This window comes from Taudactylus pleione, unplaced genomic scaffold (assembly GCF_031769625.1).
Source record: "Taudactylus pleione unplaced genomic scaffold, aTauple2 ptg000066l, whole genome shotgun sequence".
Taxonomy (NCBI): domain Eukaryota; kingdom Metazoa; phylum Chordata; class Amphibia; order Anura; family Myobatrachidae; genus Taudactylus; species Taudactylus pleione.
The window spans coordinates 4,497,214-4,517,239 of NW_028284468.1; the positions used below are offsets into that span (position 1 = coordinate 4,497,214).

Genomic DNA, 20,026 nt, shown 5'->3' on the forward strand with positions numbered 1-20,026 from the left:
CATAAACAGATAATGAAAGATTGGCCAGTGGTTACTGGTTAGTTCCTTCCAGCTCACTTTCTCTAATAGTCTTTCTTCTGTGACACCAGGGGAATTATGTGGGGACTGGGCAAGGAGAACTATTAAATAGATTATTGAACTGTGTACATTGCTGTAACATTGGAAATTGAAGATAGCTACAGTAGCAGTGTATCATTTCATTTGTTTACAAAATAAACATCACAAATGTTAACTCACAACTTGGCAAAGACGCGATGTGCTGCAGGACGGGGACAAATTTTAATTGTGCGGACAGATTTAGAGTTGTGAAAGGTTTCATCATAGTTCCTCTCTGAGGGGCCTATTCATCATCACTTAAGTTAGTTTTTTTTTCACGTAATTATCCAGCTAAGGCCCGTATTCAATTAGAAACGAAAAGCCGAGATCCGCAAAAAAGTTTTGCCGATTGCGACTTTTCGCCAGTCGGAAACTTATCTCCGTATTCAATTCTATCCGCTTTTCGCGTATGCGGAAAGTCAATGCAATGTAATAGGCAAAAAAGATTTGCCTCTGAATAGCAGGAGAAAAGAAGTGCTACATTTTTATTTTGGGGTGCAAAGGTGGCAAAACCACTCAGAACCCTTGAGACAGGGAACTGAGTAAAAAAATCCCTAAAAAAGTGAGGAACACCCCAAAAAAGTACTTTGAATTTGGGGAAAAAAATATACAAAGTGGGGGTACAAACATAAAAAGTAGCGAAATAGACTTTTTGAGGGTCTGCAAGTAGGGGTGAGGTGTTTTTTTATTGCAGGTGCTTGCTGCAGGTGGACTTTTTATGTTTTTAAAAACTTCACTTTACCGACTTTTAAATAAGCTAGCACCCATTTTCAGGTACCCCAAATTTGACAGGACTATTTATTTTTGCCTAAAAATACTGCTTTATGCCATTCTTCACCACTTATGCAAAGATGCTAATTATAGGCAACTGTGCGAACTTAAGTACCCCAAACAGTTTTATTAGCGCTAATCGGGCACTATTTCATTGTTCCCCAATGTTTCTGCATCTGTTTGGGGGGTTCAGGCTGATTTCCCCGATTCTGACAGCACTTTTCGCCTGTTCTGACTTCGCGTATCTCCTTTTTCGTGTCTTTTGGATTTGAATAGGGCAAATCACGGGTATGCGCACGATAAGTTTCCGTGGCTAAAATACGCGATTTAGGCAAAAAGTCCGGCAGGCGAAACTTTATATCGTACGCGAAACCAATTGAAAACGGGCCTAAACTGTGATTCCATAGTAACTCACCTATTCATCAAAACATGTAACGTAGGCGATATCTCCTGGTTACAATTATGCTCTGATAGTTTCCACAGTTCCCACAGTTTAGTGGGGGGACGTAGAAATGATGCCATTAATCAAGTTTCGAAAAATCTTTTATTTTTCGGAACTTGTGAGTGTTACTGTGCCATCTTTTCTGTGCTACTTGCAAATGCAGCTCAGCATGCAAACACAACTTGCATTCACACCAATCACATTTATAGTTGAACTATTGTAGGATACACTCCTCCGCAATTCTATATCTGTCTGCATATTTTACTTTGCTCCCCTCCCCCTGCAGCGCAACATGGTTTGGTCAAGGTGCAAATCTGTTCTCCTAACTATTAAATATTTTGTTTGTCCTTTAAAGATGGAGGAGTTTGAACAAATTTTATGTTTCTAAGTTTAGTTCCTTTGAGTACTTTGGAGCCAAGCATAAGAAATGCTTTCTAGGGTATACTTGCCTATAATCCTGGAAGGGTTGGGAGGCGCCCGAATCTTGGGTGGTACTCCCGGATGACTGGAAGTGCTTTCAAGTCTCCAGGAGCTGCACAGTTTCTTTCCGGCGCCGCCCACTTCCCGATTAAAGTGGGTGGTCCGAGCAGCCTATTACGCGATTCTCGTTGAACTGCGTAATCGTAGCCACGGCCCTGCTATACAATGCAGCAACAATGCCGGTTTACCTAATCCCGAAATCCCGTTATTGCATCTCTGATCCTGGGGATTCAAATCCCAGATTTTTGGGATACACATATACACAGGGAGGGTTACAAATAGAGACACGCATAAACAGGGGGTTATATATCATACTGGCCTACTCTTCCAAAACATCCTGGAGGCTCCCGAATCTCAGGTGGCACTCCTAGCCGCCCGGAAGAGCATTCAAGTCTCCCAGAGCTGCACTGCGTCTTTCCAGAGTTATGTGGGCTGTCTGGGCGGCCAATGATGCGATTCGTTCTGAATCGCATCATCACAGCCAAGCCCCGCACTTTACAATGTTGGTAATCGTAGTGTATAGCGGTGATGGGGCCTTAATGACATGATCATACCATCATGCTCCTGTACTGGCCACCTATGCCACACCATGCCCCTCACACGCCCCCGCTATGCTGACCTAGCTGTCCCCTCATGGAGGGGCAGTCAAAAAGTCAGCAAGTATGTTACATATACACATACAGTATGCAAGGAGGGTCACAGATATACAGGGAGGGTTACATATAGAGATACACACATATACAGGTAGGGTCATATATAGAGACACATAGTGGCATCACTAGAGAGGTGTAGGGGGTGCGGACTGCACAAGGTGTCAACCTTTGAGGAGGAGACACCAAAATGTCGGCTCCTCCTCAGTGACTGAGGGCACTGCACTGTGATGTTATTGTGCAGCGTCTGGCTCCCGAGCCGGCAGAATGGGTAGAGTCTTCGGGAGTGCAGGGCACACCTCCAGAGTGATGAAATTGGGGATGAACTGCAAGGCCACCCCCCTTTCCTGCAAGGCCACACCCCCTTTCAGCTGGTCTATTTGGCGCACTGGGTGTCACCGATCCCAGTGATGCTACTGGAGACACACACATACAAAGGTAAGGTTAGATATAGATGTATACATATACAGGGACACACAACAGACTAGGCCACACAAATGTGTTTATTGTAGTCTGCTCTTCCTCTCACCTTCATGTAGAGACTGCAGCGGCTCCCTCCTCCTCTATGCTGCCTGGGCTGAATTTCGATAAGCCGGTGTAACTCTGGTCAGATGAGTCTGTGTTTGTTTCCTCTTTTCAAGGCTCAGCATACGCTCCTCTGTCCCATGTGTCATGGCATAGATCAGCAGGAAGGACCACCTGAGTTATTGTCTAATTACTTATCTCTTCTTTTAGATCACCCTTTCAGTCTATACTACTATTTTCCTATTTATTCTAAGTGACATATAGCATAACTTTTTATCATTTTCCCGGTTCTTGGGTGCACCCTATTTGTTATAGGCTGCTCTCTTAAGGATAATAAACACCTGCTTTGTTCATTATCTGTTATATAATATATAGTAGGGGTGTGCACCGGCCACTTTTCGTGTTTTGTGTTTTGGTTTTGGATCTGGATCTTTCTTCGTGTTTTGGATCTGGATTGGTTTTGCCAAAACCACCCTTCCGTGTTTTGGGTTCTGGGTTTTGTGTTTTGGATCTGTATTTTTTTTTAAAAAAGCATAAAAACAGCTAAAATCACAGAATTTGTTGGTTTCTCTGCTCCTATGCTATTATTAACCTCAATAACCTTAATTTCCACTCATTTCCAGTCTATTCTGAACACCTCACACCTCACAATAGTGTTTTCATGTCCAAAAGGTTGCACCGAGGTAGCTGGATGACTATGCTAAGCGACACGAGTGGGCGGCACAAACACGTGACCCATCTAGGAGTGACACTGCAGTGGCAGACAGGATGGCAGTTAGAAAAACTAGGCCCCAAACTGTACATAATGCAAAGAAAAAAAAGAAGTGCAAGATGGAATTGTCCTTGGGCCCTCCCGCCCACCCTTATGTTGTATAAACAGGACATGCACACTTTAACAAATCAATCATTTCAGCGCCAGGGTCTGCCACACAACTGTGGCTGAAATGATTGGTTCGTTTGGGCCCCCACAAAACAAGCTGGCAATTAATGTGTCCCTGCACAAACTGGCTCTACGGAGGCAAGATGTCATCCTCATCCTCCTCATCCACCGATTCCTCACCCTCTTCAGTGTGTACATCCTCATCCTCACAAAGTATTAACTCGTCCCCACTTGAATCCACCACCACAGGTCCCTCTGTACCTTCTGGAGGCTGGTCTCCCTGGAAGAGTTGATAATTCATTTTGATGAACATCATCTTCTCCACATTCTGTGGAAGCAACCTCCTACGCCTTTCGCTGACAAGGTTCCCGGCTGCACTAAACACTCTTTCGGAGTACACACTGGAGGGGGGGCAACTCAGGTAAAATAGAGCCAGCTTGTACAGGGGCCTCCAAATTGCCTCTTTTTCCTGCCAGTACAGGTATGGACTGTCTGACATGCCTACTTGGATGCTGTCACCGATGTAATCCTCCACCATTCTGTCAATGGTGACAGTATCATATGCAGTGACAGTAGACATGTCAGAAATTGTTGCCAGGTCCTTCAGTCCGGACCAGATGTCCAAACTTGGTCCTGCCTGCCCTGCATCACCGCCAGTGGGTTGCTTAGGATACCTAAGTTTTTTCCTGGCAGCCCCAGTTGCGGGAGAAAATGAAGAAGGAGCCGTTGACGTGTCACGTTCCGCTTCAGCTGACAGTGTGTTCACCAGCAGGTCTTTGCACCTCTGCAGGCTTGTGTTGGCCGGAAAGAGAGACACCACATAGGCTTTAAACCTAGGATCAAGCACGGTGGCCAAAATGTAGTGGTCTGATTTCAACAGATTGACCACCCTGGAATCCTGGCAAAGCGAATGAAGGGCTTCATCCACAAGTCCCACATGCCGAGCGGAATCGCTCCGTCTTAGCTCCTCCTTCACTTTCTCCAGCTGCTTCTGCAAAAGCCTGATGAGGGGAATGACCTGACTCAAGCTGGCTGTGTCTGAACTGACTTCACGTGTGACAAGTTTGAAGGGCTGGAGAACCTTGCACAACACGGAAATCATTCTCCACTGCGCTTGAGTCAGGTGCATACCCCCTCCTTTGCCTATGTCATAGGTGGATGTATAGGCTTGTATGGCCTTTTGCTGCTCCTCCATCCTCTGAAGCATATAGAGGGTTGAGTTCCACCGCGTCACAACCTCTTGCTTCAGGTGATGGCGGGGCAGGTTCAAGAGTGTTTGCTGGCGCTCCAGTCTTCGGCACGCAGTCGCTGAATGGCGAAAGTGGCCAGAAATTTTTCGGGCCACCCAAAGCGTCTCCTGCACGCCCCTGTCGCTTTTCAGAAAATTCTGCACCACCAAGTTTATTGTGTGAGCAAAACATGGGACGTGCTGGAATTTGCCCAGATGTAATGCCCGCACAATATTGGTGGCGTTGTCAGATATCACAAATCCCCAGGAGAGTCTAAGTGGGGTAAGCCACTGGGCGATGATTTCCCTCAGTTTCTCTAAGAGGTTGTCAGCGGTGTGCCTCTTACTGAAACCGGTGATACACAGCGTAGCCTGCCTTGTAACGAGCTGGCGTTTCTGAGATGCTGCTACTGGTGACGCTGCTGCTGTTGCTGCGTAAGGTGATACATCTACCCAGTGGGCTGTCACAGTCATATAGTCCTTAGTCTGCCCTGTTCCACTTGTCCACATGTCCGTGGTTAAGTGGACATTGTGTACAACGGCATTTTTCAGGACACTGAGGACACTTTTTCTGACGTTTCTGTACAGTCTCGGTATCGCCTGCCTAGTGAAGTGGAATCTAGACGGGATTTGGAACCGGGGACACACTACCTCCATCAATTGTCTAAATCCCACTGCACTAATGGCGGATACCGGACGCACGTCTAACACCAACATAGCAGTCAAGGCCTCAGTTATACGTTTTGCTTCAGGATGACTGCTGTCGTACTTCATCCTCCTCGCTAAGGACTGTTGGAGGGTCAATTGTTTAGTAAAAGTAGTGGTGTTCCTACTTCCTCTCTGGGATGATGAACGACTCCCAGCAGCAGCAACAGCAGCAGCGGCAGCAGTAGGCGTAGCAATGCAGGATCCTCCAGAGGAATCCCGGATAGGAGAGTCAGTCATGCCAGTGACATGGCCTGCAGGACTACTTCCGATCCTGACTAAGGAGGAAATTGACGAGGAGGGAGTTGACGGTGTGGTTTGCAGGCGCTTGGATACAACAGGACAACGGGATTTAGGTGTCCCTGGACTGCTTACGGTCTTAGCCAAAGTTTCTGAACTTGACAGTAACTTTTTATGAACGCGCTGCAGGTGCCGTATAAGGGAGGATGTTCCTAGGTGGTTGACGTCCCTACCCCTACTTATTTCACCTTTACATATGGTACATATGGCAAGACAGTTGTTGTCCGGATTTGGATAGAAATATTGCCAGACCAAAGAGGTGGAATGTTTGGTCTTCTGCCCAGGCATGACCGTGATGGGCTTTTTCATCCCACGGACAACAACTGTCTCCCCCGGAGCCTGATTTAAACAAACCACATCACCATCAGAATCCTCCTCGCCAACTTCCTCCTCAGCGCCAGCTACACCAGTATCCTCATCCTGTTGTACTTCAACAGTGACATCTTCAATTTGCATATCAGCAAGTGGACTGTGGGTGCTCCTTTCAGCACTTGCAGGGGGCGTGCAAATGGTGGAAAGAGCCACCTCTTCCCGTCCAGTGCTGGCAAGGTCAGGCATCGCAACCACCACCACACTTGGACTCTCCTTGGGGATTTGTGATATCTTCTTAGAAAGCACAGTTCTTCGCTGTGCTTTTGCCAGCTTAACTCTTTTGATTTTTTTAGTGGGAGGAGGGCTTCCATCGTCATGTGAAGCTGAACCACTAGTCATGAACATACTAGGGATCGACCTTAGCCGTTCCTTGCCACTCCGTGTCGTAAATGGCATATTGGCAAGTTTACGTTTCTCTTCAGCTGATTTAAATGTCTTTTTCAAGGTCATTTTCCTGAACTTTGCCATTTGGGATTGTATGTGCCCTCTACTATGACATTGGGCATCGGCCTTGGCAGACGACGTTGATGGCATGTTATCGTCTATGTCATGACTAGTGGCAGCAGCTTCAGCACTAGGAGGAAGTGGTTCTTGATCTTTCTCTATTTTATTTTTATCGGAGAAAGTTTGGTCCTCCATTTATGTTATATCGATTTGATATATACGTGCGGCTAAACACAGAAAATAATTTTTTTTTTGGTTTGGACTGGAGTGTACTTTGGGGGTTACAGCACCCTTTAACGGTCAAGCCAGCCGGCCCTTTACTTATGACACAGGCGCACTCTTGGCACTACTTTGTTGATGCACGTGCGGCTACTGCGCACACAATTCACAAACACAGAAAATATTTTTTTTTTGGTTTGGACTGGAGTGTACTTTCGGGGGTTACAGCACCCTTTAACGGTCAAGCCAGCCGGCCCTTTACTTATGACACAGGCGCACGCTTGGCACTACTTTGTTGATGCACGTGCGGCTACTGCGCACACAATTCACAAACACAGAAAATAATTTTTTTTTTGGTTTGGACTGGAGTGTACTTTCGGGGGTTACAGCACCCTTAACGGTCAAGCCAGCCGGCCCTTTACTTATGACACAGGCGCACGCTTGGCACTACTTTGTTGATGCACGTGCGGCTACTGCGCACACAATTCACAAACACAGAAAATATTTTTTTTTTTGGTTTGGACTGGAGTGTACTTTCGGGGGTTACAGCACCCTTTAACGGTCAAGCCAGCCGGCCCTTTACTTATGACACAGGCGCACGCTTGGCACTACTTTGTTGATGCACGTGCGGCTACTGCGCACACAATTCACAAACAAAGAAAATAATTTTTTTTTTGGTTTGGACTGGAGTGTACTTTCGGGGGTTACAGCACCCTTAACGGTCAAGCCAGCCGGCCCTTTACTTATGACACAGGCGCACGCTTGGCACTACTTTGTTGATGCACGTGCGGCTACTGCGCACACAATTCACAAACACAGAAAATAATTTTTTTTTTGGTTTGGACTGGAGTGTACTTTCGGGGGTTACAGCACCCTTTAACGGTCAAGCCAGCCGGCCCTTTACTTATGACACAGGCGCACGCTTGGCACTACTTTGTTGATGCACGTGCGGCTACTGCGCACACAATTCACAAACAAAGAAAATAATTTTTTTTTTGGTTTGGACTGGAGTGTACTTTCGGGGGTTACAGCACCCTTAACGGTCAAGCCAGCTGGCCCTTTACTTATGATACAGGCGCACGCTTGGCACTACTTTGTTGATGCACGTGCGGCTACTGCGCACACAATTCACAAACACAGAAAATAATTTTTTTTTTGGTTTGGACTGGAGTGTACTTTCGGGGGTTACAGCACCCTTAACGGTCAAGCCAGCCGGCCCTTTACTTATGACACAGGCGCACGCTTGGCACGACTTTGTTGATGCACGTGCGGCTACTGCGCACACAATTCACAAACACAGAAAATAATTTTTTTTTTGGTTTGGACTGGAGTGTACTTTCGGGGGTTACAGCACCCTTAACGGTCAAGCCAGCCGGCCCTTTACTTATGACACAGGCGCACGCTTGGCACTACTTTGTTGATGCACGTGCGGCTACTGCGCACACAATTCACAAACACAGAAAATAATTTTTTTTTTGGTTTGGACTGGAGTGTACTCTCGGGGGTTACAGCACCCTTAACGGTCAAGCCAGCCGGCCCTTTACTTATGACACAGGCGCACGCTTGGCACTACTTTGTTGATGCACGTGCGGCTACTGCGCACACAATTCACAAACACAGAAAATATATTATTTTTTTAGCACTTGGGGGGAGCACCCCTGATGGACAGAGCACCCCCTGGACAACACTACAGCACTCCTTTAGGACTGGGACACTGCACAGGACTTTGGAGTGGACACAGCCCCTATGGAGAACTGACTGCACAACACAGTCCAGCCAGCCCCTATGGACTTTGAAGTAGTGGACAACAGCAGCACTACACTACACTACACTACACAGCCCTAACTCCCACCCTCCCTCTTCACTGTCCACAGCCGAGTGAGAAAATGGCGCCGACGCGGGTACCTTATATAGGATCCAAAACCCGCGAGACTCGGAAGGCGGGATGATGACGTTTTGCCTCGATTTCAGATCCGAGTCAGGCGGGAAAAGTCGAGCCTGACTCGGATCAGACTCGGATCGGGGGGGCTCGGGGGGGTTCGGATTTCAGAAATCCGAACCCGCTCACCCCTAATATATAGTATAGATATGCAGATAGCAGACAGAGATTCTCCTAACCAATAACTGAATGCACTATGAATATTCCATCTGCAAATATACTCAGGGTTATTAGCCCTAGCAACCAAAATGCAAATACAGACCAAGGGATTTATTTATTAATAAGATGCCATAAGGCTGACGTTCTTTATAGCAATAAAAAATATATATATATTTTATCACTTCAATATTATCATTTCAAACTTTTTTTTTCTAACCGGGGATCAGTGCATTATTATTATACTACTTCTGTGTCTCTTTCATTACTGTGTTTCTCCTGCTCTTCTTAAGGAACTCTGGGGCTGATTCCGAGGTGAATGCTAATGCAACAGCTACTGCGAATTTATGCTAATGCCGCAGTTGATGGGTTGTTTACTGAGAAGTGGATGTAATCCGCTGCAGTGCACAAATAGCCGCATTATCGAGTAAACATCGGCCAAACCGTCAGGTATTAGAGCAACCCTATGGTTGCTCAGAATGTCTGACAGTACATCGCCACCAATGCCAGTGAAACTGCATCTTCCGACTTAGGGCCTGATTCAGAGCCGCTCGTAAGCGGCAGTACGCTCGTTCCGAGCGATGTTCGCACATCTGCGCATGCGTACGGTTTTTAATACGCATGCACGAACCAGTCAGTGCGGCCGAAAATCGTTTGTTCGCAATATAGCGAATGCCTGCAATTTTGAGTGACAGAATGAGGCGTATGTGGGTGGTAACAGGGGATGGTGTTTGGAAACGGGGAGTGGAGATCAGAACGCAGGCGTGCTTAAAGGTGAAAACGGGCGTTTTATGGGTGTGCATAATTAAAACAGCAGTGTCATTGACCACGTCACTGGGTTATTTTATAGTCAGAACTGCTCGCAATATAGTGGTTGGAAAAACCAACCACAAGAATAGCGAGCAGTTCATACGCTGTTCGATGTACTCGATTAATCTAATAAATAGCGGGCATGACGTATGATGCGAGCGGCCAGGGGGGCGTTTTTTTTAAAAAAACGAACACATGTTTTGATTGCTCGTTCAGACATGGAGGCGGCAACAGACCGCAAGGAGCGAACGGTTCATTTGAATAGCCTCCCCTTTTTCCAGAACGAACGACCGCAAATAGCGACCGGCTCTGAATCAGGCCCTTAGTCCCTGGCATCAACACTTCCCAGACACGCCCACAGATGAAAGCCACTCCCCCAGTCACTGCCGGAATTGCATGGATTTTCGTTACCACCAGGAACGATCTACGTTTCCTGGTGGTAAACATTGTGAACACATGCACAGATTTAAAACCTCTTAATCAGGAGCACTGTCTTGTGTACAGATCTGCAGCTTGTGCTTGGTGCTGGTCTATCTCCTGGGAAGACTGTATAAAACCAAGCTTTTTCCTAGCACCTTAGTGGCTCGTTGTGGTCAGGTCCCTGGAGCAGCGGCAAACCCTGCCTGCTATTTTTTATTTGTTTTGTTTCCTGTGACAAGTCTTGTTTGTCTTTTGATAAAAAACAATTGTTCTTAATCCTGTAATCTAGTCCTGTGCTTTTAGTTTGCTTTCAGTTTGTCTTTTGTTCTCTGAGTTATTTGCTTGTGGTACCTTTTGTTGCCTGTGCTTTGTTGATTTGTTTTTCCTTTATCCTGTTCCTGAGTTCTTTAACCGATTTTCTATTTGGCACCCTTAAGAGTTTAAGGGCATATTTATTGAACTAATTTTTCTGGAAATTCCCCCGGAAACTGACGTTTCTAAAATGTATGATGGGGGATCCGCAACAAACACCAGCAGTCTCCTCCTTCATGGCCGCCTGGGCTGTAATTACAGTTCTCAATGATCACAGCCTCTGCAGTTCTGCTGCAATCATCAGATCCAATACACGAGGTACAGATGTGTCCTTATACACCTAGCGTCTATATGCCATACAGCGCAAGATGACCGGCGTGACTCCGAGAATAGTAGAGTACCATCGTTTTCTTTCAATTTTGCATCTTATTCTCAACACAGGTGCCACAAAATACCACTCACAGTGTACTAGAGACGCTGGGCTGCGACTTTACCCTCACAGGAATTAGTTCTAAACTTGTACAAAGTCGCAGATGAAGCACAACAGAACTTGGCGTGATAAAAAGCTGCAACCGCTACATCATAGCACTTCATATACAGATCCAGACTCCGTCACACACAGATGTACTAATGTCACACTTCATATTGATCAGTGTAAAATGTTTATGTGGCTCCAAGCTGTTTTATTTATGTGAATAAGACGCACATTTTGAGCGAGAAAGGCCCTCGGCCGAGTCACCTGGGACCTGGCGCTCCGAGAGGGGCTATTTGCTGCGACTTGAGCAACAGTGTAGGAGGACACATCTGTAAGCCAAGCCAAGGACAAGTAGGGGCTTTGAATGCATTTGGAGGAGGGGATCTGGCATAAAGGATATGAGGGGGCTCTGGCATATAAAGGGCATGTAGGTGATGGTATATGAAGGGCATGCAGGTGATGGCATAAAAGAGCCATGTGGGGGCTTGGCATATAAAGGGGCATTATGTGATGGCATATAAGAGGCTTGAGGGAGCTCTGGCATATAAAAAGGGGCATGTGGAGAAGGGGTGATTCATATAAGTGAGCTCTGGTATATAAAGTGGTATGTGGAGAAGGGCAATGAAATATAAGGGGCATATAAGTGTTTCACTTATAGAGAAGGGGAGATATATCCACGAATCTGATGTCATAAATACATTTTATGTTGTCTTTTTTAAAATGGTAGCAAAATAGCCTGATATTTGCCAAAATGGTTGTAACCCTACTGCTGTTTTGGCCACACTCCCTGGATATAAAAAGGTGTCAACCCTGGAACCACTGCCCTATTGCATTCCTCGAATACCCAGGTAATTGGCCAGGTATACCTGTAATGAGCAGGTGACAGTCAGAAATAACGTTACACAGATGTGAAATAAATAGAGATGCACTGAAGAGATGGATGCAGGAATCCTTTTAAATAAAGGATGTCTAGGTAATGACATTGTCCTATGTGCTGAGAGCAGGAAATGAGATTTCCTGGATATAGCCTTTTTGACACCAACCAATTGGCCATTAATCAATTTGCCCCTAAAGTGCCCCAATACTTTGTTATTGACTCGCCGCAAATTACCATATTCAATATTGCTCTGGTGCGGGGCAGCTGCTCAGAAAAGTATTTGTCCCTACGATTCCTACCACTGCCAAGTCCACTACTAATTCCTACAGACGGAACTTTGCAATTTATATCCAGTGTGGAGGGATCTGAACAGATGCCTCTTCGCAGCCCATCTCTCCTTCCCATAGGAAGGAGTGGGGCTCTGGGAACCATATGCCATCTGAAGATGTTGTAGGTTCCCACAGAAAAACTGCAAAAACTGAAAGTTTGCTGAATATCAGGTTGCCCCTAATAGAGAATGAGCCTGCTACTAAAAGTAGTTGGAAACTAACCCAGTAGTGATGATGAATAGGCTCCCAAGCCTCTTCCGTAACACAGTAGTAATTGCAGATGGAAGGTGATTGCCCAGAGACTGATACTCTAGCAATCAACTCCAATACACATTTACTGATATGGCTAATAATAATAATAATAAAATCAGTTTTCATAGAACTATTATTAGACATTAGACTATTTTTGAGACTATACTAGATGCTATGAGGGCCGTAACTAGAGGTGTGCAAGCGGTGCGGCATTGCTGTAATCACCCACACCCAGTGCCGGGTGAAGGGCACGCCCCCTCCATGTGACGTAATGTGGAGGGGTGTGGCCTGCACCGGGCTGCGGGAGCACTAGCTACTGCACTGGATGCTATATTGGCCTAACTCTTGTTAAAACTGATGTTGGTAGTTAAGGCCATCTTTAGCAAGGCCTAGTTTATCACATAAGGTAGACGTTTTTTATGTTTCTAAAAGTACCTTTCCATAGATCTGTAGGCAATCCTTATATGCTTATAAAAATGGATAATATATATTATACATGTGATTAAACTATTCAAAATGTATTTTCCCATATTAGAAACTGCAGATATTTGCTGCTTACTGGTCCTAAGTTCTTTCACTATATTCCAACTGTACTGTGCTAAACCTCCTCCATTAATGGAACCAACACCCAAACCCTAAAATGTCATAGGTAGTTGCAGAATGTATTATTGAACTGCATTGTTTTTCCTTTTCACAATAAAGACCCAACACTGTAGGACTGATATAATAAGCCAGTATTTAGTAGCTATGTGTGAATAGATGTCTCTTAAATTATAATTTAATTTTTTTTTGGTGGCATTTATTGCCACCTTCAGCATGCCGCACAAAGTTGGATGTACTGAGGTCATAATACTGTCATTTAACTTGCACGGATGTTCAGTCAGGAGGGAAATGTTTATGGATTATAAGAAATGACATGAAGACGCTGTGTCACAGGGAGATGGGACATGTCTAGGTCGGTTTGGCCTTTGCAGTAGAGACTGATGAATAGCCTGGGAATAGTGCAGAGGAGGAAGCGGGGAAGCCAGCGTATTTTCTCTGTAAGAGACAGCGACTTTAAGTAGACGTGACAAATACAAAAACAGACATAACTCCAGCTTCACGGGATATTCACTATCAGGTGGATTTAATGACAACTTAGTAGCAGATCAACAAGAGAGAAAATCATGTGTTTCTGCAGCAATCATCTTGTCTAAAATGACTCTGCGTGGGAATGGCTTTAAAATACCTTTCTCTCTACAGCCAAGAGGTTAACTCATTTCCATTCTACTTATCAGGAGGGTGTACTCGTGAAGCACGATAAATAAAAAGATTCATACATTTATTCATGGATTGTTCTAGCTTTAAAGTTCACATCAATCTTACAGCATCATCACTTAGTATACATTATAAAGAGATATTGGGAGAGAGGAGTTGACGAAATTCATATCAAACCATTATTTTCATGTTAAATGGCATCCATCTCCTTCTCTTACATGTTCATAGCGGCAGGTGCGATAATGACTATAGGATGTAACACACACACACAATGGTTTGTTTGTTTCTGGAGAAATGATTTAAACACAAATAATCATATCAGTGGCCAATCTCAGCTGACCTAGAACAATCACATTTTAAGCAGCCGGTTGTTTACCATTTAGATCATTTTCCCACAAAACAAATGTATACCCTACTCATACAGTGCATCCGGAACGAACGTATTCACAGCGCTTCACTTTTTCCACAGTTTGTTATGTTACAGCCTTATTCCAAAATGGAATAAATTAATTTTTGCCCTCAAAATTCTACACACAAACACAATACCCCATAATGACAACGTGTAAAAAGTTTTTTTGAGATTTTTGCTAATTTTATAAAAAAAAACAACTAAGAAATCACATGTACATAAGTATTCACAGCCTTTGCCATGAAGCTCAAATTGAGCTCAGGTGCATCCTGTTTCCACTGATCATCCTTGAGATGTTCATACAGCTTAATTGGAGTCTACCTGTGGTAAATTCAGTTGTTTGGACATGATTTTGAAAGGCATACACCTGTCTATATAAGGTCCCGCACTTGACAGTGCATGTCAAAGTACAAACCAAGAATGGAGTCCAAGGAATTGTCTGTAGACCTCCGAGACAGGATTGTCTGGAGGCACAAACCTGGGAAAGGGTACAGAAAAATATCTGCTGCTTTGAAGGTCCCAATGAGCACAGTGGCCTCCATCATCCATAAATGGAAGAAGTTCGGAACCACCAGGACTCTTCCTAGAGTTGGCCAGCCGTCTAAACCAAGAACCTGATGGTCACTCTGTCAGAGCTACAGCATTCCTCTATGGAGAGAGGAGAACCTTCCAAAAGGACAACCATCTCTGCAGCAATCCACCAATCAGGCCTGTATGGTAGAGTGGCCAGACGGAAGCCACTCCTTAGTAAAAAGCACATGGCAGCCCGCCTGGAGTTTGTCAAAATGCACCTGACGGACTCACAGACCATGAGAAACAAAATTCTCTGTTCTAATGAGACAAAGATTGAACGCTTTGGCGTCAATGCCAGGCATTATGTTTTGAGGACATAGGCACCCTTACCATGACCACAATAGAAATAGTAATATAATAGAATTTTACTAATGCTGCATGTTCTTCTCAGTATCACAAATGAATAATTAGCCCCACCTGTGGAACTTTTAACATGTGTGAGCCTGTAATAAATACACCTGTGCATCAACTAGATCTGGAAAACATGCACTGTTAGGGGTGCAATAGGGTTAATTATTATTACTATATAATAATACAGTATCCAGTGCATAAGGAGACCAGTATGTCTAAATATGTCCAGGGCAGTGCTAGGTTCTTCTGCTGCTCCCCCAGACACCCGGACTTGCTCTTATACTCTGGATTGGTGCCCACATCTGAAACAAAAACATTCAGCGCAGACAGGCTAGCCCTACTGTCGCATATAATGGCTTACTGTGATTGCTGGTTCTGTATATACTGGAATTATGACACTCAAAAATTCAAAACACTTTGTATGTTGTACTTTAACTCTGGATAAGTGCTTAGTATGCCCTCTTTATGGATTGGCCACACTCGTAAAATCAAGCATTTGGAAAACCCCCTCTAGAAATCCTGCGTTTGCCACTGGAGGAAACCAGGCACCGCTCATCACCAGGCCAAAACCATCCCTACAGTGAAGCATGGTGGTGGCAGCATCATGCTGTGGGGTTGTTTTTCAGCGGAAGGAACTGGGAGACTAGTCAGGATAGAGGGAAAAATGAATGCAGCAATGTACAGAGACATCCTGGATGAAAACCTGCTCCAGAGCGCTCTTGACCTCAGACTGGGGCGACGGTTCATCTTTCAGCAGGACAACGACCCTAAGCACACAGCCAAGTTATCAAAGGAGAGGCTTCAGTACAACTCTGTGAATGTCCTTGAGTGGCACAGCCAGAGCCCAGACTTGAATCCGAAAGAACATCTCTGGAGAGATCTGAAAATGGCTGTGCACCGACGCTTCCCATCCAACCTGATGGAGATTGAGAGGTCCTGCAAAGACGAATGGGCGAAACTGCCCAAAGATAGGTGTGCCAAGCTTGTTGCGTGATATTCAAAAATATTTGAGGCTGTAATTGCTGACAAAGGTGCATCAACAAAGTATTGAGCAAAGGCTGTGAATACTTATGTACATGTGATTTCTTAGGTTTTTTTTTTTTTTATTCAATTTGCAAAAATCTCAAAAAAACTTTTTACACGTTGTCATTATGGGGTATTGTGTGTAGAATTTTGAGGAACAAAATGAATTTATTCCATTCTGGAATAGGGCTGTAACATAACAAAATGTGGAAAAAGTGAAGCGCTGTGAATACTCTCCGGATGCACTGTATACAGTATATTAGGCTCTATTGAAGAACATTGTTTCAAAATAGTTGGAAGAAATTAAATTAGTTTGAAGGGGAATGAACCTCACTGGACCTGTGAGCAGGGGACTTATTGAGGGGAAGTGGGATGTATATTTTGAGTGGAGTTCTATTCCTTTGTATATTAAATCAGTTTTATGTTGCTGCTATTTTGCTTGACAAAACCCATGGGCAGTTTTGGACACTCATGGATTTCCTGTGATGTCTAAAAATGATAGATACACAACAAAACAGAGCAAAACAAACCTCTTGGACACTGAGTCCAAGAGTGCTCCGTGAAAGGGCACTGAGGGGACATTAAAACTGGACATTCGAAGCATACGTATTTATTAGGTGGTTAAAAAAAAAACCCTTCTAGATAGGATTTTGTCCTATTATTAAGAAGCTACAAACGGCGGTGACTAGCGTTGAGCATTGCTGGTGGTAGTCATTATTGGGGTCCTTTTATGATTTCATGCAAAGCATGTGGATGCCCATTTGACAAGAACAGCGGTGAATCGGTGATACAAGTATCACCAGTGTTGTCCTTATCACTATTGCTAACTCAGAGGACTACTGTCACAGCTCACAGATTGATATTGGATGCTAGCCCATGCTTAGGGATTGGCGAAAACCTAGTACAGAGGCGAGGAGTATAACATATCGGCAGTGTTCACCAGGGACCTCCGCAAGGAGGTTTGGACTTAGCTGTGTCCAACACGCAGGTCACGGCCCTCAGACTTGGTTCCCCTGTACAGGTGCTGGTGTTCTCTGGATTAGAGCGGAGTACATGGCAAGGCATACTACGTAGTCGACAAGCCAGGTCACAACCAAACGGACAAGATGGTACCATGGAGCAGTCGTAAACCAAGTCATGAAGGAAAGCCAAGGTCAAAACCCAAACAACAAGTGCAGTACCAGGGAGGGGACGGAATCAGGTCACAAACGAAGCCAAGGTCAGAAACAAGCAGTAGTAATCACTGGGAACGCTGGAGTATGGTTTGGGAGCCTATACTCTGGTACTTTAGTGCCCAGAAACTCCCTTTTATAGAGAGAAGCTCGAATCTCCCGGCGAACGTGATGTCATGTTTGGCGCGTCTCTTTGAATTCTCCTGCAGGACAGCGGGCGCTCCCCTAGGGGAGCCGCAGCGACTCCAAGTAGAGACCCCAGCAGCGAGCGCCGGGGACTTCCTGCCCGCAGCCAGCCGCCGAACGGGACTCCAATATTGCCGGACCCAGTAAGTGACCGCCGGTCTCCGGCACACTGTTACAACTACATAATAAATAACTACAAAACAGCCAATATTCAACTACTGCAGGTTAAAGGGTATACAGCATAACACAAACATCATGATGTTCTAAAAGTAAATATTTTAATGGTCAAGTTCTTAGATGCCTCCAAACAATTCATTAAATAAAAAGAGGTTTTGGGAACCTCTTAACAGAAAATACTATTCATGGACAACTGATACTTAATAATGGCATGCTGAATACATAATAACTGATACTTAATAATAACTGAAACTCACTGATACTTAATAATGGCATACAGAACACTTAATAACTGATACTTAATAATGGCATACTGAACACTTAATAACTGATACTTATTAATGGCATACTGAACACTTAATAACTGATACTTAATAATGGCATAGTGAACACTTAATAACTGATACTTAATAATGGCATAGTGGACACTTAATAACTGATACTTAATAATAACTGAAACTTACTGATACTTAATAACTAAAGGGCTCACAGATTCAGCATTAGGGAACGGTAGTGTATATTATCCCGTTACACAGGGAGTCTGTCTGCTATTGGGGACTTTAAACTTAAAAGTAAAGAAGATCCTTTTTATCCCATGCAGGATCAGATTTAATTTCTGTTCCTAATTAGAAACATTGAATAACTAAAGGTGTCCCCTGACATTTTGCTGTACAAGGCTCTGCTCTATGTTACCTCATACACAGGCCTACTATTATGATACATAAATCAATTTCATCTATTATCTCCTCTGCTTCCTGACTTCCCAGCAACATACTGGTTTGGGAACACTTTCTCCTCCATTTGCCAAAAAAGTAAACACAAAAATGGGTTAGAGTAATCCGGGCCCCACAGTGTACAATGGCCCTAGGCGGACCTAATGGACGATCCTTCTCTGGTGACAGGCATGAGAAGGGGCACGTCAGAGGTTGTACATGGAGTGCTAAGTGTCCAGGAAACGACACCAGGAAACTATGTTTATTTCAGTAAACTGTATATAGCAGATCACTGTTTGAATGCCCAACACTGTGGAAAGGGGGTAGAAGATTCAGCATTTTAAATAACTGTGAAGGTTAACACCAACAGTTTGTAGACAGTTGATATATTATATACTGTGTTGGTAAATACTGCTACCATCCTGTACTCTGAATCCTGACAGACCAGCATTGTATATTGTGGTGACCTTGATTTTAATGGGTGTTTCTTCAATACCACTGACACTACTCTGTCAAAATGTATTTCAGGCTATTAAAAAACACATCCATTCTTTACTTTTAATAACATTAACTGATTTATTGAACATGTAAGAAATGTCAATGCGTGTTACAAAATTTATTGTGTGACCACAGAATCAATAGCTTCACATAATTACCATTGTCTACAAAATACTGAATGATTTTGCAAAGTGCTATGATCATGGCAGCTTTAATTTCATGAAATAAGTGAAATTGCTGGGAATGGGCATAATACATTCCAATGGAAATGTAGTGTCGACTCTGCAAGTTATCATTTTAATTCTATTATGTGCAGAGGTCTATGAGCAACAGTCCACTGAAGACAGTTTGGCAGGACTGATGCTGCAGATTCTGCACTTACAGTTTAATTATATTTCACTTTATGAAGCATATTGTAAATTATGTTAGTAATTTATACATTCTCTCTCTAAATTGGACTGTGTGCAACTATGTAAAGTAAGTTTGGTGAATGATAATATTAATACTTGCCTACACTCCCGGAAGTCGCGGGAGGCTCTTGATTTTTCGGGTAGCCCCCTGCACCCCCAGAAGTGTAGGCAGATCTCCCGCATCCTGCCCAATTCCTAGTGAAGCGGGCAGGTTGGGGAGATTTAATGGGGAATTTGCGAGTCCACGAGGAGGGGGCGGGGCTAAATGACCCGATTTCAGTCACTTAGCCCCCCCACCGCGTGGACCCACGATTAACGGACTTTTTCAGGGAAAGGAACGGGGCCTAATTATGGCAACAATCCGGCCCTGCCCCCAAACCGGCCTGCAGCAGCAGCTCTCCGGGCTGCTCCCGGAAAGCACTTATACCAAGCCGGTAAGTATGATAATAATTAGCTAGAAGTCTACCGAGCAGGGGAGTATTCATTGAGGAAGGGGCCCATGTGCAGTTTCCGTTCAGGCCCCCTCCTCTCTAGCTATCGGCACAAGAGAGTGGACTCTGGCGATGTGCTAGAGT

The 20,026-nt window shown here is 44.5% G+C and overlaps 1 protein-coding gene across 3 annotated transcripts in view; it reads left to right on the forward strand.

Annotated features, from left to right (window-relative positions):
* The window catches only part of SPHKAP (SPHK1 interactor, AKAP domain containing), a 343,766-nt gene that overhangs the window by 152,078 nt on the left and 171,662 nt on the right, over positions 1-20,026 (forward strand). The gene's annotated exons all lie outside the window — the stretch shown is intronic.